A 12551-nucleotide genomic window follows, 5' to 3' on the forward strand; every position below is an offset into this window, starting at 1 on the left:
GCTCTCAGAAACATCTGCTACAGACACGAGTTGGAATGGGATTCTGCTGGCCAGATTTGGGTGTTAAAATGCAAAAGATGTTTCAGCTGGAGGTCTGTAATTACTGTGGCACATTTTGCCCACAAGCTCTGATATTTTAAAACATATATACAGCCAGCAAATAAATATCCAGGGAAAAAGCTGTTTCCAGAGACTTTGAAAGACCTGAACTACCATGTTGTACCAGACCTTTCTCGACCTCAGAATACACACAAAATTGCCATTTTAAGGCTTATCCCTTACTGACAGGCACCAGAGTTAAGATTTTCAGGCAATGTTAAATTCCTGCATTTCCATTACAGAATTCTGTCAGCTTGTACCACACAGCAATCTGTCTGTTCTGCTGTTCTGGAGAGAGATACACTGACTCTCAGCATTCCAAGCTGAGTCTGCAGTGGCTGCATTCAGGTCTGCTCATCTAATCTATGCTACAGACAAAAAAGAAATTAAAGATTTGGACTGTCATTGCAATGTTTTGCTTCTGGGCTGGTGTGGGCTTAGGGGTTTTATCAACTTTGGAAAACTAAACCTTGGAAAAAAAGGTATACCACTGACCCTTCCTGTACACACCTGCATTATTTTGAAATTGTCTACCCTTTGATCAGAAGTGTCTCGGAAGAAAAACATCCTTTCCTTTCAAAGTAGTTCTGTTGCTACTGTAGGTTTGAAACAAGTCTTAAACCTAGAATTGGGCTGAAAATTTGAGAACCAAAGAACACAAGAGAAATCTGACATGAGCAGACTGAAGTGCAAGGAACTGGGTTCTCCCTAAATAAACATGCAACAGGAATATACCAGCAGTGCTCCACCATTCACAGCAACGTTACATCAAGGCACTAAAACTTCCCCTTCCACAAGCAAGAAAACATTCCACAGGCAGCCACGAGAGCTGCCTGATGTCAGTGCCAGGAGCTGCACTTAAAAAAAATTAACAGGCTGACTGAATAATTAATGCTGAGTTTCTCTAATTCCTGAAATATTAAAGAAGATCCATAACTGTATGCAAGCCACCTTTTAAGCACAGTGGTAAACAGGATGACTCAGGTGGCTACACACCTGTCTGTCTGATATGAATCACTGGCTAAAGCAGACAGCACTGGTTAAAGGGCACTGACATAATTAAGGCCAGGCAACATGGATTTATGGAAGGCAGCCAATTAAAATAAACTTTTGTAAAAGTAGAAATTTCATTGCTTGAGCAAGTAGGTGAAATAAATTTTAACTTCAGCAGGACATTTCAATTCAGCAGAATTCTGAAAAGGACAAAATCATTCAAAACCACACAAAAGGTCTCAAATCATCACAAGGTATTTTTGCTTTTAACCCTCTCTCCTAAAGAATATAAAACCACCCATCTCAGAAAGAGTAAAATTCATAAAATCAAGTAAAAGGTAAGAAGCTTTCTCCTACAAAGTCTGTAACACTGGCCCACAAAACTTCTAAAACCTAAGGCTGAAAGCACAGGTACGGTGAGTAATGGGAGTGACACACCATCAGTGGTGCCAATGAATTATCCAACACCTCAGTCCAGCATAGCAGGTTGCCCTGAACAAGGCCAAGTCAAAACACTCACCAGCAGAAAACGCAGGTGATATACAAAAAATGCAAGACTCTTCTGGAAACACACAGTCCTGAAACCAAGCCAAGATTTATGACATCAGTCAGCTGAAAAGGAACATACACACGACACTGACTAGAAGAATTGACAGAAAACACTTAATACAGGAATAAGGAAACAGTAAATATACACTAAATTTTGTCACTGAAGGGATAGTGTGTCCTGGTCTGTTGCAAGAGGCGAAAGAGCTGATAAAACAGGTGTACAAAAATCCACAGAACATGACAGGTATGCCTGACAGTGAGGAGAAAAAACACCAACAACATACTGAAGCTCTATTTACTGAGCTTTGAGAAAAAAATACGTATTTTGCTCAGTCTTTAAATGATCCCTGCAGGTAAAAAAGGCTGAAGACCGAAGTTTATTCGGTGAAGGAACTGAAGCAAGACATGTGGGGATAAACAACAAAGTTTTCTCAGGTCAACACTAAGTTATTTTCTGAAAAGTATGTTCTAGTTCAAACAGAAAATCAGAGAAAAAAAATCTGTAGTGACATTACAGAAGATGCCAGACAAGTCAGAGGAGTCCCTTCTGGCTTCCCAAACATCCCTGATAAACGCAGTGCAAAGCCCATCTACCCATATACCAAGAAGGTTTTCCTTAGGGAGCAATGTCCAAACTATTCTCCAGAAACTATCCCTCTATTATTAATCTTAACGCTTTTAGATCTCCTCAAGTCTTACAACCTTCCTGTCTCAAACCATTGCAAAAGTGTTTCAATTTCTCAGCAGTTCCTGGTCAAAAATTGCCCATGACTACCCCCTCAAAGGGCAGCTCCACTCGCTCCACACAGACCCACCCGAAGCTCACGGAGCAGCTCCCAAATGCTGCACTCCCGCCAAGGAGGACACAGGCAGGCACTGAATCCCTTCTGGGATAGGATGGCACAAGAGACTGAGGAGACCCACACACCTAACCAAACCCAAGAAAGTAAGGGAACATTAAACAACACAACTCGGGATGTTCTCCTTCCCTGCCTCCTGCTGTGCACCCGGTAGGTGCAGGTGGGTTGGGGACCTGTCCACTCCTCGCTGTCCCCGCACACGGACACAGGAACGCTCCCAGCCTCCCTCAGGAAGCACCGTCACCTCCACCTTCATTCCCAGTCTCCAGCCAAACGCAGACACCAGCGCCGGAGCTCCGAGCACGGTCAGGGAGCCACACCCTTGGCTTTGCCACTGGCTCAGACACAAACACTTCTCATTCCAAATCCTATCCCAAATGCCGCCAGCACTCGTTTTCCAGCTGAAAAATCACTTCCACATCTGTGTACCTTGTACATCAAAAACTTGCTGGTAGTTTTAGTAACATTTACAATAATTTTTAGTCTGTGCCATTCCACAAGATGTGGGGGATCAGGATGCCTGGGCTGCTTACCTGCTCCCCAGAGAGCCCAACAGCCAGGCTCTGTGAATGAAACCAAAGGCACGCACGGAGGTGCTGCAGCACCTCCCTCACGTGGTGCAGCCCAAGAACAGGTTCACACCACACTCACCGAATTAACAAATCTGGCTTGTTGTGGGGTCCTGGGGGTTTGCTTTTACATAAGCAGCTTCGATGGGCTTTGTGGAAATTCTCTCCACCCATCCCTTCTTAAGGTTTCCTACATTTCAGGAAAAACACATTCAATACGGACAGTGTGTCTGACAAAGCATCCTAAAAGAAAGAATTACAATGTGTATCAGATCTCACATGTTCATCAGCCAGGGAGGCAGAAGGTAGTTTGTTACTATATACAAACTACAACAGTTATTAATAGCTTACCACTTTTCTTCTCTTTGTGTTAACATTGCTAAAGAGATTCACCTGTTTTGATCTAAGGACCACATCTTTTAAAATCGACTTGTGATGTCAGCCTGATCCTGCCTCAGTACTTTTAAAGCTTAGTGTAACAGAGAAAATGACATATACAGATGATTCAGCATTAACTAAGCCTATTGTAAAAGCTTCCACTGTTTTTAACGGTAGTTTAACTGGGTCTCTAATTTATTAAGTCAAGTTATGAGGTGCTTTTACTGAAAGTCCTTGCCATGTGCTCCTTCCACGATCAGCCCCGTCTAACACTGACGTCAGCCCTGTTCGAGCAGGGCCCGGAGCCGACAACCACCAAAGGCTCATCCCACTGAGCCCTCCTCAGATTCCAACACACGTGGCTCAGAAATATCAGTAGTTCTGCACCCATGACTTGCCAGCCACCCCAGCTCCTTGGCACACGAGTCCAGCCGCCCATCCATCATCCCCAAACCTCACCCAGCCATCGCCGGGGGCCAGCACCACTTTCTCCTTCTCTTCCTCCCAGTCTGAACTGACCCAGCACACACAGACTGCGGCTGCTGCCACCCAAACTGACCTGCTCAGGGACATCCACAGCCTCTCAATCTCCCAGTCACACAAGTCAGTATCTTTACCACAAAATACTATCAACAGAATGCAAAATATTTACATTTGTTGTCAGTGACAGAAGGAAAAAAAATTTTAAAGTGCTTCATTGTAACCACAACTTGAAAAAAGTATTTCTGTATTGAATAAAAAGGCAAAGTTTCCAGTAGGCCAAAATTGCCTTCACAAAGTGCAAGGCATCCTGCCTACTTCCACCAGAATAACAGCTATTTAACAATACAAAAATAACTTTCTAGCCAGTTTTTGTAACATGTTATATGTAAGTTTGTTTATCTCTTTATAATGATAAACTACATATACAATAACCACTGTTAATGCCATCAATTAATCATCCTATACTTCCCTAGATTTTTTTAAACATTTGGCCAAAAGGAGAGAAAATGATAATGCCCAGGCTTAATAACCAGCTGAGGGAATCAAAAAATGGTAAGTGACCCAAAAAAGGCACTGTCAACAAGGCAGTATTTTGAACAATTCTCTAAATGTCCATCAGAATTTCTCACTGCCCTACAGACTCTACAAGCTCTACACAGCCCCTGGTATTTCCTCTCCTTTCTCTGTAATCCTGGGGTCTCCATACCCAGGTTCTGTGTATTCCAAGCTTTAAGGATTACAGGAGAGCTCACTCCTGAAAACACACACTTGGATTTCACGCTTGCCAAAAACCACAGATGCATCAAAATAATTGCATGCATCCTTTCCACTAAAACAAAAAGCAAGGAGGACATAAAGATTTCAATGGCAGCTCAGTTTCCCACACAGCATCCAGTCATCAGTGTCTAAATTCAAGTAATGTTCAATCACCTTTGGAGATGGACTGACAGACCTCCCTCTGCAAAAACAAGAGAAGTGGACACAGTTTATAACCAACACACTGTGGCAATCTCAGCTGCTGCCAGAGCAATGCAGAGACCTCTGCCTGCTCCAACCCCCACCTGAGCTGAACATGAACAGATAATGGTACTGAACATGCCCACCATGAAGGACGTGGTTGCACGTCTCTGTACAGAGTTCCACCAACCACAAGAGGGCCAGGGTTGAACAGACCTTCTCACTCAGAGCACTCAGTTCTTCTCACTTCCATCCAGAATTCAGGCACACCTGGAGTAAACTTACTAAGTTTTCTCAGTTCTGACAATTTTCAAGCCAAATCATCCGTGCAACTAAAAAAACGCTCAGGAGTTGAGAGCAAGAGAGAAAAGGAAAGGCTCAGCTGGGCAGAAAACTGACTTTGTTCCCATAAGAGCAAACCCCACCCCCTGCAGCATTTCACACACCCAGGATTGCAAACGTCACTCGAATTAAAATAAATTGATAAGAAAACCACACAAAGAAAAAGGTCCCTTTCAACACAAACGACTCCTCAGTAACCAAGAGATGGGTTTCTCCTTAGCACAGCACCCAGAGACTCTCTAGTGAGCTAAGCAGGCAGAGGGCAGAGCAGGCCTGTGCTTCTATGCCTGTGAACAGAAACTTTACTGCTCTGCCCCTCAGCTCTGTCTATAACCACGAATAAAATATAGCTCATCTCCACTAAATCTCTGAGCAGAAGCACTGAGAAGGGAAAAAAATAAAACCAGAAAAACTAGGCAAAATGCTGGGAAAGGGATTTTTTTTCTGAATCAGACTATGGGAAGATTTAATACTATACTTTAAAAAGCCCTAAGGAAGAATTTTAAAGACCTCAATAAAAGAACAACATATATCTGACAGTTCCTTGACCTTACAAGATCAGACAAAAGCAGGCAGAATCAAATTCCATATTGTTAGTACTTCAAATAAATAAGTAAACGAAGAGTTGGAGGCCTGAATTACTTTAGGAGAGGGCAGAGGGGAAGGCACAGCCCCCGGCCCAGGTGCCCGCCCACCTCCATCCGTCACTGTCCGCTGCAAACAGAGCGATCTGTCAGCACGGACAGGGCCCAGCAGAGCCCTCCGGCCCGGCCGCTGCCCCAGCCAGGTGTTCGTGGGACTGACATCCAGGGCTGGTTTCATTTCAACAAAGTGCCTACAGATCCTGAACTGTTTGTGACAGTTTCATTCACACAACTGGCCTTAGCAGAGATGCTGTTCAGTCTCAAGTCCTCACAAACACCCCCCAAACCTTCCCAGCACTCCCCCCTTTACACACCGAGTTTCCTTCTCAATCCAGAAGTAGTAAGGAAAAAATTAATTGCAAAGCCCTCAACCATCTATTTACAAGCAATTTTTTCACTTACATCATCATAAAGATTATACTTTTAATTTTCTGTATGTTTTAAAAGGGCAGGAAAAAATGCTAATAGGAGCACCTGAGGATATTTTACCTCAACACCAACACCTGTAATTAAAAGGATCTCCAAGAGTCCAAGTTTTCACTGTGGTATCAAATTTTTTTGTAAGCACCCTGAGAAACAAATCATTCCTGCCACGGGACTACTTTGCATTTAGTTCTATGCTCTCACTTTAAAGACAGGCTCGAGAAACCAGCCAGAAAAGGCCCTGAGAGAAAGACAGAGAGCAGGTGCCCCCATGAATGTTCCCGTATCCAGGGCTGGGAGAGCCTGAGCAGCCCTAAAATCATCAGATCCCAGGATTTACACACAATATTGTCAGGCACTTAAAGGGGTCGGCAAAGACTCAACACAGGAGGTGACATCCAACTTCCAGGGATAAACCTTTGCCTTCTCCTTAACGCAGCTGACTAGTAAACCCAACCTTTGTTTTTTTAAAAAATCACACGTTCAGTGAGAAATTAACCTCGACCCGCAGGTGGTGCCAGGGGCTGGACCTGCAGAACTGCAGGAACCTGGGGAGCAGAGCAGGTGCGAGGGACACTCCAACATTTCTGCGGGCACACCCGGCATCGATTAGGACACACTTTCACCGCAGCACCAGCCAACTGTTCCACGGACGCCCATTCAAGTGAATGGCAGGAAAACCAACACCTCATAGCAGTGATGCACTTACTGTCTATTGCAGCCAACACCCAATAACAAGAGCTTAAAAATACCAAAACAAAGCTTTTGTTGGTGACAACTGCAACCAATTTCGTTTACAAGGATTCCAAATTATCACAATGTACATCAACCAAATGTTCCATTCACAAAGCGGCAGATTAATTTGTGTTTATTAAAGAGTTTCTTAAGAACAAAAGCAACCAGCAGCGTTATGGGAAAAGGAAAAAAAATTACACGTACTTTCCAGGAACTTGCCCAAGTCAGCTCCTGAAGCAAGAAAATAGAATGAGCAGGAAGAAGTTAGAATATAATCAGAATTCAGAATCCTTTCCCCGCCCACCCAAGCAACCAGGCACTTAGGAAGACTCAGAGTACGGGCAGCACACCATGAACGCTGACTGAACATTACAGGGGGAAATGCAGGATTTTATTCCAGAAGCACTACTTGGCAGCACCTCCTTTTGGCCTACACCTTTTCCCACTTCAAAGTGCAACCACACAGAACTGAAAGAGCGGAAACTGCTCTGTTGACACTGAAACCGCTTGTCTTGGATCAATACCAAACGTACACAATGCTGATCGATGCTCTCTTCGGCCTGCCAAGGCCCGTCCAGTCACACCGTGCCGGTCAGCGCTGCTCCCGCACCCTGCGGCCCTGCGAGGGCTCGGAGCTCGCTCCTTCCCCGGCCCGGGCCACCTGACAGGGCCGGGCGTGCTCAGTGCGGGGCTGCCGCTGGGCTGGGAGGGGACGAGCGAGTTCACAAGGGTCAGTGCGAGGGGAGACGGCCCCGCGGGGCGTGAGGGAGCCGCGGCCGCCCCGCCGCCGCCTGACAGGCGCCGAGGAGCCGCCTGTGGAGCGCAGGGCCCGCTCGCCGCAGCCCCCCGAGCCCCGCACAAGCCCATGGGCAGCGCAGGGGGCCCTCCGGGCGCGCCCCCCCCGGGCGGCCTCGCCTCACGGTTAGGCCGCGGGGCGCCTCGGGGCTGCTGCCCCCGCGGCGGGCGGGGCCGGCGGCAGGGGTGGCGGCGGGCGGGGCGCGCGGGGGGCGGGCGGAGCGGCGGCGGCGGCGGGGCCGGGCGGCGGCGGGACGGGTTACCTGCGCTCCCGGGCGGAGAGTCCCTCACGGCCGCGGCGGCTCCTCAGCCCAACAACACAAGATGGCGGGTGCGCCGCCACGCAGCGTCACGTGAGCGCCGGGCCACGCCCCCCGGCCCCGCCGCGGGACCCGGATGAGCGGCGGCACCGCCCCCCCGCGCGTGACGTCACCGGGGCGGGTCTGCAGCGCCCCCTACCGGGGATGGGGGAACGGGGGGACAGGAGGGGAATGGGGGGACGGGGGGGACAGGAGGGGGATGGGGGGACGGGGGGGACAGGAGGGGGATGGGGGGACGGGAATGGGGTGGACAGGAGGGGGATGGGGGGACAGGAATGGGGACAGGAGGGGGATGGGGGGATGGAGGGGACAGGAGGGGGATGGGGGGACAGGAATGGGGACAGGAGGGGGATGGGGGGGACGGGAATGGGGTGGACAGGAGGGGGATGGGGGGACGGGAATGGGGGGACGGGGATGGAGGGGACAGGAGGGGGATGGGGGGACGGGATGGGGGGGACAGGAGGGGGATGGGGGGATGGAGGGGACAGGAGGGGGATGGGGGGACGGGGATGGGGGGGACAGGAGGGGGATGGGGGGGACGGGAAGAGGTGGACAGGAGGGGGATGGGGGGACGGGAATGGGGGGACGGGAATGGAGGGGACAGGAGGGGGATGGGGGGACGGGGATGGGGGGGACAGGAGGGGGATGGGGGGACGGGAATGGGGGGGACAGGGGGAAGGGGGGCATAAGGGAGACAGAGAGGGACAGGAGGGGGCACAAGGGGGCATCAGGGGGGACAAGCAGATAGAGGGTTGGGGGGACAGGAGGGAACACAGGGGCACAGATGGGGACAGGAGCGGAAGAGGGGGACGGGGGCACAGGGGACACAGGCAGGGGCAGGGGGGCACACAGGGGGGACAGGGACATGGGGGGGCAGGGGAGGGACGGCGGGGGTTGGGCACAGGGGACACAGGCAGGGGCAGGGGGGCACACAGCGGGGACAGGGACACGGGGGGGCAGGGGAGGGACGGCGGGGGTTGGGCACAGGGGACACAGGCAGGGACAGGGGGGCACACAGCGGGGACAGGGACATGGGGGGCCGCGCCCCCGCTCTGCCTCACCGCTCCGCGCCACAGCCCGAGCCCCGCGGCCTTCAGGCCCTGCCCCGTCTGGGCCCTCACAGAGGAGACACTGCGGGGCTGCAGCGTGTGCAGGGCAGGGAACGGAGCCTGGGCAGGGGTTGGAGCGGCTGGGGGGGCTGAGGGAGCTGGGAGGGCTCAGCCTGGAGAAAAGGAGGCTCAGGGGGGACCTTCTGGCTCTGCTCCAGGAACAGGGACAGAAGGAGAGGGCGCGGCCTCAGGCTGGGCCGGGACAGGGGCAGGGGGAACAGCAGCAGGAATTTCTGCCTGGAAAGGGTGGTCAGGCCTTGGAAGGGGCTGCCCAGGGAGGTTTGGAGTGCCCAGCCCTGGAGGTGCCCAAGGCAGGACTGGCCGTGGCACTCAGAGCTCTGGGCTGGGGGACAAGGCGGGCATCGGGCACAGAGTGGGCTCCATGGGCTGGCAGGACTTTTCCAGCCTGAATGGCTCTGTCAGTCTGTGGTTCTCTCACTCTGTGGCCCTGTCACTCTGTGCTGGCAGTCTGGGCTCTGTCTCTCTGTGGCTCTGTCTGTGGATCTGTCCGTGGCTCTGTCACTCCGTGCTCTGTGCTGTCTGTGGCTCTGTCTGTCTGTAGCGCTGTCACTGCGCTCTGTCATTCTGTGGCTCTGTCTGTAGCTCTGTCACCGTGCTCTGTCCCCTCCCGCCCTGTCCCCGCCCACCCCGCGGTGTGGCCCGGCCGGTCCGTGCCGTGACCGAGGGGGTTCGGGTCCACCCGGAGCGGAGCGCCCACCGCGCTGTGCCCCGCGCTGTGCCCCGCGCTGCGGGAGCCACCCCGGCGCTGCCGCCGCACAAAGGGCGGTACATGACACGTGTTTTGACTCTTCCTGATGGAAAAATCAGGAACTGAGGGCGAACTTTTTTCAGCTAAAAATACCAGTTTATTTTTAGTCCCCAAACCCATATTAGTACATGATGCAGAATAGCCCCATGTGGTTCCTTCAGCCTAAAAAACTATTCTCGGCTGTTACGCACTGCTGAAGGTACAACTGCTTTCAGCTGAAACAGTTTCACTGCAATCCTCATGTCAGCCACAACCCATGGAGCTTTCTCCCTCCTATTCTAGGTGAATAAATACTTGTCATTGTGCACTGAACACCAGCCAAAAATGATGCAACAGTGAACACAAGTGATTCTTCTGAGCTAATGGGTTGAAAGTCTGTAATTCTTGGGGCTTATTTTTAGCTGAGAGCAACATAGAACTACCTTGTCCAAAATCTCAGAATGGAATTGCTGCTTTAGGAGGCTGGTATGGAAAAGCAAAGTTCCCTAGAAAAGGGCTGGCCTGTGACAAACTGCATTCGGTCCCCCTGGTTGTTGTCACACAGCTTGAGCCAATGCTGATAATGGGGGAGGGAGGGGCAGAACTGCATTTCAAGCTGTCAGTAAAAACTTCCAATTTCACTGCAGAAACAGCTGTGCCTTGTTATTCTATTTATCAAATGTGAGTTTGAGCACTCAAAAATATTTTCACATGCTCTAAGACAACCTTTCTCTGAGATGGGATATGTTTAGCACTTGTGGCAATTTTTTTATCTCAGTTAGAACAAACATTATATTACTGAGACAAAAAAAATCAAAAAGAGAGCAACTGAAACATACCTCATCTGCAGAACTTGACATTTCTGCAAAATACCTCAAGGAAACTCAGATGACAATCTTTTGGTAATAGCAGATGCATCTGAAATCCTTCACAATGCTCATTCAAGCAGAATGAGGAGAATCTCATGAAAATTCACAACTGTACCCGTGCAGTAAAATTCCTGCATGGCTCAATTACAAACTTCAGCTGACAATGTGTAGGTGTGAAATCACCTCAGCAGCCAGTCTGGGTACCAAGGGCACGATGTACTTCAGAGAGCTAGATTACTGTGCCAATTCATCCTCACTATTAAAGATCCAAGTGCAGGGAAGCAGCATTCCTAGGAAACTGAAAACTTTCCTTATCCACCCATGGTTTCCTCCCAACCATCTCAGAGGCAAGAGCCTGCCCCACTGGGTACAGTAGTGGAGCTACAAATACAGAGCACAGCTCTGAAATGATAAATAAGGGTCATAAAGCAGCCCAGAAAGATGTGTTTGTCACGTTTTTCTTGCCCCCCTATACTTTGTTATTTGGAAAAAGGGCTCCCCTGTTTGTTAAAATAACAGGGATTTTGTCTGGGAAGTCAATGTCTTCTCAGCAGCCTCTGTTTTCCATGTCCTCATTTGTCACATCCCTAAAAATAATGAAAGCAGCAGCAAAGCAGGCAAACATCCAACTGCAGTTTTGAAAGTCAGTCACTTCAATGCATCTGTCACCTCAGGTGGCTTATGCTGAAAGACAGAATACCACAAACAAGCTGCTACTTCTGCAACACTCAATTACTTTTAGATGTCTTTCCCACAAGTGGCAAGCTGAGTTTGCAATGCAACAACCATGCACTCCAGTTACTCCAATTCCATCTTACAAGGGATTTATATGGATACTCCCAGAAGGTTAAAATGTTAAAATATCACCTTAATCCTCACAGATAAACGCTGAACCCTGAGCCAGGAAGAGCCTGATCACACCCTTTCTCTCCACTGTGTTCACACTGAGCTCTTTAGAGGACACTTCCTGCCCCCACAGGCTGTCCCCTGCAGCCAGTGGCAATGGATTTGACAGGAGCATCCTTGACAAATCCACTGTGATCTGGGCTGAACCCACCCTTCATGCTGGCTGAAGTGCTGGTGACTCCTCTACTGTACTTCTGCTCTGGGAAATGTTAAACAAAACACCGTCAGGGACCAAGGATTTCCTGGAGTTCCCATTCTAGGAGATTAATTACTTGAAGCAAATCTTTGTCCCTTCTGAGAAAGACCCGTAAGTGCAACAGGCTTTTCATCAAACTCCCCTACTTGCCATCATGGGCTTCAGTCACTTGGGGGTTGTCAGGAGCTCCAGACACGGACTGATGTACCAGCAGGTATCACTAAAGAGAGCTGGGATTGCCAGGACCTCTGAGAGCCAACTGTGGTGACATCAGGCAAAAAAGGACAGAGCATCAAGGATTGTAATATATTACTTATAGGTAAATACAATTAGGTATTGTCACATGGTATTAGGTGGGAGACACAGCTAGACAATTTCTTCCTAGTATTTCTGCATAGCCTAATGACACTGTTATCCAATTCAATAGTTGCCAGCAAATCAGAACAATTTAGAAAGCAATTAATTTCCCAATGTCAGTTTTTGCAAACCTAATTTCAAAATGCACATTGCTGCAACTACAAATGTACATCCAAAAGCACTTCCTATTCACTGCACCAAATGAAGGCCCCAGCCAAC

At 49.5% G+C, this 12551-nt stretch overlaps 1 protein-coding gene across 9 annotated transcripts in view; it reads right to left on the minus strand.

Annotated features, from left to right (window-relative positions):
* Positions 1-8184, minus strand: part of GIGYF2 (GRB10 interacting GYF protein 2) — a 73033-nt gene extending 64849 nt beyond the window's left edge. For 6 of the 9 annotated variants that reach the window (XM_071566972.1, XM_071566971.1, XM_071566973.1 and 3 more), the window contains exon 1: positions 8091-8183. The gene's annotated coding sequence lies outside the window, so the exon portion shown is untranslated. Of the gene's footprint in view, positions 1-7236; positions 7264-7565; positions 7735-8090 lie in introns of all 9 variants that reach the window. The other 3 variants (XM_071566966.1, XM_071566967.1, XM_071566969.1) reach the window with 3 other exon arrangements.
* Between the last annotated feature and the right edge of the window lie 4367 nt (positions 8185-12551).

This window comes from Pithys albifrons, chromosome 11 (assembly GCF_047495875.1).
Source record: "Pithys albifrons albifrons isolate INPA30051 chromosome 11, PitAlb_v1, whole genome shotgun sequence".
NCBI classification, from domain to species: Eukaryota; Metazoa; Chordata; class Aves; order Passeriformes; family Thamnophilidae; genus Pithys; species Pithys albifrons.